Source organism: Octopus sinensis, linkage group LG4 (genome assembly GCF_006345805.1).
Source record: "Octopus sinensis linkage group LG4, ASM634580v1, whole genome shotgun sequence".
Taxonomy (NCBI): domain Eukaryota; kingdom Metazoa; phylum Mollusca; class Cephalopoda; order Octopoda; family Octopodidae; genus Octopus; species Octopus sinensis.
The window spans coordinates 32,988,746-32,999,132 of record NC_043000.1 but is presented as its reverse complement, the minus strand read 5'-3'; positions in this window follow the sequence as shown (position 1 = coordinate 32,999,132).

Below are 10,387 nucleotides of genomic sequence, written 5' to 3'. Positions count from 1 at the left end.
AAGTAAAGAATATGGTTAGGCAGGGATCGAAATTGGAAGTAAATTAATGTTGTTGTAGAAATGGCAGATGTTGTGTGGGGAGTTGGGTTACTTCATTGTCCGCGATTCCCATGACCCCTTCCCTTCTTAAAAAGGCAGGGTGTGAAGGCGCGTGGCCTAGTGGTTAGAGTATTGTATGCACGACTGTAAGATTGTAGTTTCGATTCCATGAACATAACGCGATGTGTTATGTTCTTGAGCAAGACACTTCATCTCACTTTGTTCCAATCCATTCAGCTGCGAAGTTGATTCTGCGATGGGCCAGAATCTCGTTCAATAGGATGGGGGTGGTAAGTGTTGTAATCTCGATCACTTCTACGCCATGAAAATTAAGTTACGTTCCGGTCCTTATGAATCCGAGGACTTAAGGGTTTGAGGGATTTTGCTATCATTTCTTGCGAGTCGAATGCGGTCTTTGTGACGTAGCGTCCCCAAAGTCTATCCCATCCTCACCGTGGTGGGGACGCTGGCAACGGGTAGTGTCAGAGCTATGCCGTCGGGAACTTCGGTTCCTGATAGGGCCACTCAAGGCGGATTGGTCTGACACCGAGTGGTATTAGGGCTACAACCCGGCAGACGAGGCTCTGGTGAAAATCCTTGGGGTGTCTGTTTCGGCAACCGGCGGCTCCTCGGTCGTTCTGTCCCTGCGTCTGCGGACAATCTGCGGCAAACAGGATGTCTCTACCTGCGGGATTGTTGGGGACCGCTTGTGAAATTCATAATCCCACGAAACTTCTTCCACTGCCATAGTTCGAGATGCCTCAAGGGTGGTGGAAGAAGCCGACTCAACCCGCCCACGGTGAATGTCGCCACAAGTAAGTAAGTAAGTTTGTGACTAGGATTTGTGTGGTGATGAGAAAGAAACGGCAGGAGAGAGAGAAAGGCATAAAGACTTTAAGATCTGCTGCAAACTATTTAGAGGGATATTGGGTGAGGGATCTAAGCAGGAATGGAAGAAGAGACATTGGAAGAATATTCAAGTGAGGGAATATAGAAGTAATATATCTTCCCTCGGGTCTTTTCTATGTAACTAAAAAATTTTAAACTTCGTATACTGGTAGAATGTGTTTATAAAACATCTTTTTCTCTTGGCTTTCTTGAGAAAATTCTGTAGTTTGTAACATATTTGTTGTTTAATTTCTTGCATTTCGGCAATTTCAACCAACCAATGTCGTCTATTGAGGTGAAAACGATTTCTGCCGTAACATTTTCTGGCGGCGTCATATGAAAATGTCCCTGTTACATATTATATATTCGTTTAAGAAACAGATTGGGTTTATTTACATTTCTGAAGAAAAAAAGATGCCGAAATGCAAGAAATTAAACAACAAATATGTTACAAACTACAGAGTTTTCTCAAGAAAGCCAAGAGAAAAAGATGTTTTATAAACACATTCTACCAGTATACGAAGTTTAAAAGTGTTTAGTTACATAGAAATTATTTTAAAATCTGCCGGTCAAAGTGAAAAGATCCCTACCCTCTTTCTCACAGCCAAGAAATATCATGAGTGAGTCTGACTCAAGGTCCCAGTAGACAAAGAGGAAAAGGCTTTTTTCCTCGGAGGATGGCGAGGGAGATGCGCTGCAACAGCCACTCTGAATCATGAAGTTCACACTTGCGGTTAGCCATCTCCGCCTACCCCATAGCGGTGAGCAGGGTGTGGTCCAGGGGCCATGAACGCCGAAGGTCTCCACTGCCACAAGCTCGACCACAAACTTGTCAGAGAGTGACCGATACTTAGACAGTAGTTTGCCTTTCTCAGTCTAACGAACTGTGGAGCCTTGGCTAGAGGCTAAACCCCAAGTTGCCGCTGGAGAAGGTGTCACTGCATACGGAAAACTGTCATACCATGCCCTCGGTCTAGCTACTCTGGCTGGAGGTGGGAAGGAATCCTATGGCCCCTAGGTCGTGCATTATGATCTCGTTGGGAGCAGCATGCCGTGGAAGGTAGCCAGCAATAAAATGGCGTTACCGTAAACTAACCAGAATAACAGACTCCAGACTTCTGACAGCCAGAATATGGCTTCTTTGTCAGTAGAACCATATTTCTACCAACGCCAATGTTTATCTAAAAAGCCTCTTAAAGTTTTCAGATGGAAATGAAATTAACTGTCATAGCTAGTAAAAATTCCATTAGAAGAATCATTAAACTAGATAAATAATAGATTAAGAGAAAGAAAAACAAACATTTGAAACAACAGTAATATTATATACACACACACACACACACACACACACACACACACACACTTACACACACATGCACATGCATGTAAACACACATATGCTAGCATTCACACATGTAAACACACGCATGCATGCAAGCACACACACACTCTCTCTCTCACGTACGTACACACACACACGCACACATACACACGCACACATACACACACACACAGTGGGAAGGAAAGCATGAATGAAAGATTAGAAAATTATTTGAGCAGCTGAAGTTGTCTGGAAGTCAATTTAGAAATAAATGAATTGCTGAAGAATTTCTTTGGAGACGAAATGGAGAACTGTTGGAGGAAGAACTGTTAGCTAAATGAGAGAATCGAAGACAGTCATGTGACTTGGTTCTTCATGGCTGATCATTTCCACTATCGCTATGGCGGTGACAACGACGACGACGATGAGGATAATGTACCAAGGCATGTATGTTACACCTGTGTATGTCTATCTGTGTGTGGATGTGTGCATGTGTGTGAGTGTGTATGTGTGTATGTGTACGTGTGTGTGTGTGTTGTGTGTGTTGTGTGTGTGTGTGTGTTGTGTGTGTGTGTGTGTTGTGTGTGTGTGTGTGTTGTGTGTGTGTGTGTCTAGTATTAGATGCTGGCCCTTAATATTACGACGGATCTCTCCTGGCTAACGCACATCCTTAATTGAAACGAAATCATAAAAAGATTGACTTTCAACTTCACAGCCCTAAAAATACTTCAAACCGCAGACGACCCTCTACAGTCCTCAGGTGAGGAGGCCTACAGCAGAGCTTGGCTCCCATATCGAGGACGGTGCTATACATACAGATATCCAAGACTTCATTCAAATAAAAGGCCACTCGGCTGATTAATTTAAAGCCACTCACCCACGTACCTCAGCCTCTCACCCGCGGACCTGCTCTTTCCTCCTCCTCCTCCGCCGCCTTCTGTCCTTTTCACTACAACTCCAATGGCTTTTTCTCCTGGGAGCATACACGTTTCTATACATCGTCCTCGTTGTTGTAGTCATCATGACAGGTACAGTGCAGTGGAATATTCAGCCACAAAAGAATCGAGTCACATGACAATCTTCGATTCTCTCATCGAATTAACATTCACACACTCCCAATCCATGCGATACCCCACCCCCTGCCATCGCTTCAGCTGTGTTCACCCGAACCCTAACCCTGCACTAACTCATCTTCTTCACTCGTTCTTTGTAATTCCCTATTTAAGGCACACATTCATTCTGAGTTCCACAATTCAATAAAGTCCATTAAATATACTATATGTTTTGCTTGCTTTCCCTCCTTAAATTTGTCCGAGTAAATTGCACACTGTTTTTGTGGTGCTTGTTGACACATGGAATAAACTTCTTAACATTTACCTTGTATCAATAAATAGTCTTATTGATCGAAAATACCAACAACATCTCAAGTAAACTGTTGCCTGACAAACGGGAGCACTTCGCACTCCTGATCCTCACATGGGAAAATCTCAAGTTTTCTGCCTTTTCCCTTGCAAAGTCTACCTGACATTTTACTTCAAATTATTTCATACTTTCCACGCTGCCCCTCTTAATTCCTTCTCCCGAAGTTTGTCTCTTATGGTTCTGCCTACAGTATTATTCTGCCACCACTTCATCTAACCACAAGATGGGACTTTGTACCAGCCATAAATCTAGATTGTAACCCTCAACAGTTTGCCCTCTGACACTATTCTCCTCCAGTGTTATAAGTCCCTGCTTTTTCTTCCTCCTTTCTGCCACAAGTGTCTGATTGTATTTCTCTGAGTTTATGACCGACCAAAGGCTTTTCCACATTCCATGTCTTCCTTCTCCAAATCGTCTTTAATTTTGTGGCGCTCAAGTAGGGAGTTGTTTGCCAGAATGCATTGTTTAATTCTATTAAACGCTGTTGCAATGATGTCCTCATTACCAAAAGTTATGCCAGGAGGGATATGTTGATGATTTACTTCAATTAAGTCAACCACATCAAGATTTCTGAAGACAGGGCAGTATCAGTTCTGTGGAATCTCCTCTATATCTTTGGCGTCGTTGTGAAGGATGTTGTGTTCATCAATAAATGGCCAATAGAATAAACAGTGGCCTGATGCTTTTTTTTTTCTGGAAAGGAATAAAAGACTTTGGGCATTAATGATAAACCTCAATGTAGTTCTGAGGGTGCTGCATTTTCAACACTAGTTATTTGCTCCGGGAAGGGCTGCTACTGCTGCTGCTGTTGAGCGAAGCGGTCTTCGTCCCAGAGCTCGCAATATTGCGCCTCTGTAATGGGAGAAGTCTGAAACGTGGTCCTTTGCTATTCGTAAGACCCGCAGAAGAGAAAGGAGGTCAACCCCCGACACCGAGAGCATCGACGGATGGATGAATGCGCATCCAGGCTCAGCGGTTGCGTAGGAAGTCGGGGACAAGAAACAGGAAGAAAGAGTGAGAGAAAGGTGGAGCGAAAGAGTACAACAGGGGTCGCCACCAATCCCCTGCCGGAGCCTCGTGGAGCTTTAGGTGTTTTCGCTCAATAAACACACAATGCCCAGTCTGGGAATCGAAACTGCGAGTCCGCTGCTCTAACCACTGGGCCATTGCGCCTCCGCTGCTGCTGGCTGCTGGCTGTCTTTTAACTGATCCATTAGTTCTCTTTATCTTTCTGATGTTTTTTTGTTTTCATTTTTGGGGCTTTTCATTTTGGAGCCTACCTTTAATTTTGTTGGTGAGTCTTGCTGGTTGGTGTGTGCTTAGCGCATAGGGGAGTAATAGTATGGTCAAGTCACTTTTATTTTGGAGAGAGTGGGAGTGAAGGATCAGTCCACAAATTGAGAAACGAATTTGGAGAATTGGATCAGATGAAAAAACAAGAAAACTTCCCGGTGTTCTTTGGGTGTTTTGGGGTGTTTTCTTCAGACAACACGAGTAAGATGGTTGGTGTTACTTGATGTCATAGTCCCTGGTGATGGTGGGGAGAGTGGGTGCGGAGGGGTGGGGTGGGGGTTAAATAGTCTTTAGTAATTGGAATTATTTCATTGGTTGCAGCCTTTGTAGAATGAAAGGCAAAGTTCATACGAGACGGTGGGATTTGAACAACATACTATAAGACACGGATGGATGGATAGATGCATGCATGTATTGTATGTATGTATTAATGTATTGTATGTATGTATGTATATATGTATGTATGTATGTATGCATGGATAGATATACAGTCAGACGGATAGGTAGGTAGGTAGATAGCTAGACAAACAGACAGACAGACAGACAGGTAGGTAGATAGATAGACAGACAGACAGACAGACAGACAGGTAGGTAGTTAGATAGATAGACAGACAGGTGGGTAGGTAGGTAGATAGACAGACAGACAGACAGGTAGGTAGGTAGATAGATAGATAGATAGATAGATAGATAGATAGATAGATAGATAGATAGATAGACAAACAGACAGGTAGGTAGGTAGGTAGGTAGGTAGGTAGGTAGATATTTTGTTATGCTGTATCGTATAGAACTTCTGGCTCCTGTTTACGTCACCTGCATCATCCTATCAATAATATATATTCGTATAAATAACTCATCATTCATTGTCCTCGCGTTAAACATTATAAAACATACACGGAGTGGCTGTTCGACATGTTCCCCATCTTCTCTCTCTCCATCTCTCTCTCTCCATCTCTCTCTCTCCCTCCATCTCTCTCTCTCTCCTTCCCTCCCTCCCTCTCTCTCTCTCTCTCTCTCTCTCTCTCTCTCTCTCTTCTCTCTCTCTCTCTCTCTGGTGTTTAACCATTCAACAACACGATTTCTCGAATCTGGCTGTTTACCATCACACTACTATTCCACTAATAAGCACCTCAGTTCCAGCTATGAAGAAATTGGTAAAGGGAGGGGCATCTCTCCGTAAAATGTCTGTCAGAAACGGAAGATCTGAATGGCAGCAGCGTTGGATCAGGATAATCTTTAGTCCTACCACAGATGATCTCTCTTGAGCGCTGACACCATGCTGTATGTAGGGTTGGTGGTAGGAGAACATCCAGCCATAGAAAGAAACTTATCACACGCAACAAAGAGATACTCATCCAGCATTGAGACACAAGTCAATGTATTTCACAACACAGGTGCGCAAGCACGCAAGACTTACCACACAAGACAATGCCAAAATGCTGCCATCACCTGGCTTCGATCTTGCCTCGCTTGCTTAGCAGTGCAGTACCGGTCTTTGATCGCAGAGGTGCAAAGACGAAGGATGGTGGGCCATAGACTGCATGCAGCTGGCTGGTTCAGAAATTTCAAATCCCGTTTGTCAGCAGATGTCTAAATTTTCGTGGGCTTTTTTTCACCATCACGCGTCCTCGGCTGCCCACAACACTCGCACTGTTTAAAACCTTTCTCCAAGTTATACCTATTTCTTTACTACCCACAAGGGGCTAAACACAGAGGGGACAGACAAGGACAGACAAATGGATCAAGTCGATTACATCGACCCCAGTGTGTAACTGGTACTTATTTAATCGACCCCGAAAGGATGTAAGGCAAAGTCGACCTCGGCGGAATTTGAACTCAGAACGTAGCGGCAGACGAAATACCGCTAAGCATTTCGCCCGGCGTGCTAACGTTTCTGCCAGCTCGTCTCCAAGTTATAGCGTTCACATCCCAACACAGAACAAGAGAGCAATTGGTCAAGTGTCAGTTCCTTTTCTTCCAACGACTTTATTACAAGTCTTTTGTTTCCTTTAAGCCAATCCTTTCCATAAATCCCAGCACAGAGGAAGCAGCTTCATGGAGCTATTCAATAAAACTTAAGTATGGAACACCGTTGTAATTTAGATCGATCGCTTCAACTGTTTCTTGGTACTGTCCAAGTTTTCCAGTGCAGTTTAATTTAGAAACATCAGTCTGCTTGGATACCTTCGCGCCGCCACACCTCAGTTTTTCAGGAATAGGGATCGCCATGCAGGTACGCAAGAGCATAGGACCGTCAATCAATCATTATACGCGCGCGTGCATCCACTGGACAGATTTTACACCTGACAGGTGTTTTCTACAAGTAATTATATTATCGAGAATGTGACAATGACCTGAACGTGGACGCTTCCAGGTAGCCTTATATTAATCCTTTTACCTGAACCAAGTATTGATTATCGCTTGGTCTAACTCCTGACATACCTGTAGCAAGAATAACCCATTTGTGTCGCACTTCTTCATTCCAAGATTTTCTATACAACTCCGCAGAATCACGTCCTACATGCGCATTCGGGTGTCCTGTCCCAGAAGTACAAGTTTATCATTCTTATCAACAGTTCTCAGAACTGTCTTCAGATCACCATCCTTAGAACAGACAAGAATTGACGCACAAACACTAATCACGGTCGTTATTTCGAGTTAAGTTGCAACAACCGTCATTAAACGTTCAGAGAAACTTAGTGGAAGTTCTGTCAAATGCTGCCTTGAATGTGTTTTAACAGCGAAACCAACGTCAGCTTCTCGATGTAGATTGTCTGATCTTCGCTTGTAAAGTAAGGTCAAGCCAGAGTCTAGTTCTCCCAACTGACGACCGTCAACGGAAAGCCTCGATTGTGAGAATGCAACTATATCGAGATAATTCCTTACACATAAAAGCGGTATGGCACTCAGGATGAGTTGATCGTGACAAGTCTAAAAGGATACGTACATTCTAGCTCAAGATCTTAAGATTTGATCTTTTCGAATATCTCATTTGTTCACGACTCAACTCAGAGGTTTGTTGAGCATTTGTAATTCACCCCCACCCCCAGGAGCTGACCAGTTTGGTTATGGCACCTGTTCTAGATCCCTCTTGCCAGCAAAAATTAGCAATGCCATCCTTGAAAAGGGCTACTCCCAACTTGTTAGGCCTGTATGCTTCATTTGGCACCCATCGCAAGAGTCCAAGAAGTTCCTGCTTGTGAGTTTATTTTGAGTGGATAAAGTTTTGCACAGCATTGAACCTGCTTTGCGGCACAATCAACCAGAAAAGCCGGGACAGAACAGAGTTTGAGACAACTAGAAAACCAACAGCACTCCAAAATTTTTTAATGATTTTACCTTCTCCGGAAGGAAATTCTAATGAGTACTAAGGGTCCTTCACTGGGAATGGTCAAGAGTCTCTCACTCCTAGGTGTTGAATGGTCGGTGATTCTACTGAATTCATCCGCTCTTTGACGGGTTTTGTTTTACGTCCTGCAGATGTCCAACGAAAAACCACCCTCCCTACTCAGCAGACTTGGTAGGATGGCCGGTTTAGTCACGGACGGGCCGACCATGCAACTGATTGTGCTGGGTTACGTGTTACTAGTAACACTCGCACTCACACAAGGCACACACACTCACTCTCACACACACACACACACACACAAGCACGCACGCACTCACACACACACATACATACAGACAGACAGACAGTGTGATGAACCCACATTCTGGCAACTTAACGCCTGTCTATATGCTCAGGCTACTACTGTAAAACACTACATGAACGATATTCAAAAAGTAAACAAAACCGAAATAACAAAGAAAGTACCATCATGGGTTTTGAAGACAGAGAAAAAGATAAATGGTTTACGGAAGACCATCAGTGATGTAATGATGCTTATTGCATGCAAACAAGCAAATCACTATACGTCCCACCAACAGAAAGTACAGAAGGAGATAGAAGTGATGTTTGAAGACAACAAAAAGAGGACTCTCGCTTGCAAACTGATTGACCTCAAACAGGAGCTAAAGGATGTCGGTGACAAACTCCGACATCAGAAGAGAATAACCGAAAGAAGAAAAATAGACAAAAAATTTAACCGCAACCAGGCAGTAGTGTACATAGACATGAGAGGAGGAGCAGTGAACCTCACAGAAGCTCCTTCACGAGAAGACATAGACTTCTTCTGGAGGAAAATCTGGAGTGAAGAAAAGGAATTTAACCAAAATGCTCTGTGGCTGGAAGAAATCCGAAAAAGTTATTGCTCCTGCGTTACATCCAAGACAATACAACATTGATGGTGAAACTCTTGCAACTGTGATCCAGAAACTCCAGGATCGAAAAGTACCCGGAAGAGACTTGATTGTTGGATATTGGTACAAGAAGCTAACATTCTACTGACCATGTCTTATCAATCGGTACCAGCAAGCTTTCATTGGGAGCAGTAGCATGCCACACTGGTTAGCTCTGGCAGACAAAATTGATCCCCAAATGCAGAACCACCCACATGGCAAAAAACTACCGGCCAATTGCATACCAGAATTTAATATATAAGATATATACAGCATGTTTAAACCTCTTTCTCCTAGACCGTTGTGAGGCCAATAACATTATCACAGCAGAACAAGCAGCTGGGAAGAAGGGAGTCTGGGGATGGATCGAGCAATTGTTAATCAACGAAACTGTGATGTCAGAGGTGCGAGAGCGTAGGAGGAACCTAGTTTCAATGTGACTAGACTACAAGAAAGTCTTTGACTCTTTTCCCCACTCATGGATGCCTGAAGCCCTTCATTTTGCTAAAGTTCCAGTAAGAATTCAAAGCCATAGCTGACCTGACTTCATCGTGGGCCACCATCACAAAGAGTGACTGTATTTTCACCGATATGTCTTTGCGATACGCAAAAGCATATTCCAAGGAACAGTCTCTCTGTGATGTTATTTATAATTTCTGTAAACCCCTTGTCATTCATGTTAAGGAAGTCTGAATGATATCTCACTGGTTCACAAGGAAACAGAAATACCAAAATTACACATTGTTTCTTTGTGGATGACTAAAAACTTTATGCAAAGAATATGCATGAGATGAAAAAGAGCCTTGACCTATTTGCAAAATTCTCAAAGGATGTAGGATTGGAGTTTGGTCATGATAAATGTTGTTATATGGTTGTGAAAAGAGAGAAAACTATAAACCAGACTAGTAACATCTCCATTAATGATTTGACTGTTTCTCTGTATCTGACCAGGAATGTTACAGGTATCTAGGGGTGGATGAAAACATATCTTACAAATGGCACCTGTAACAAAACGCGTGTCACTAAAGAATATTACAGCCGAATAAAGAAAATTTGGACCTCAGAACTCTCTGCATTCAATAAAACAATAGCCCACAAAATATTTGCAGTGCCAGTAAGCATACCAACATTTGGGCTGCTTGATTGGAT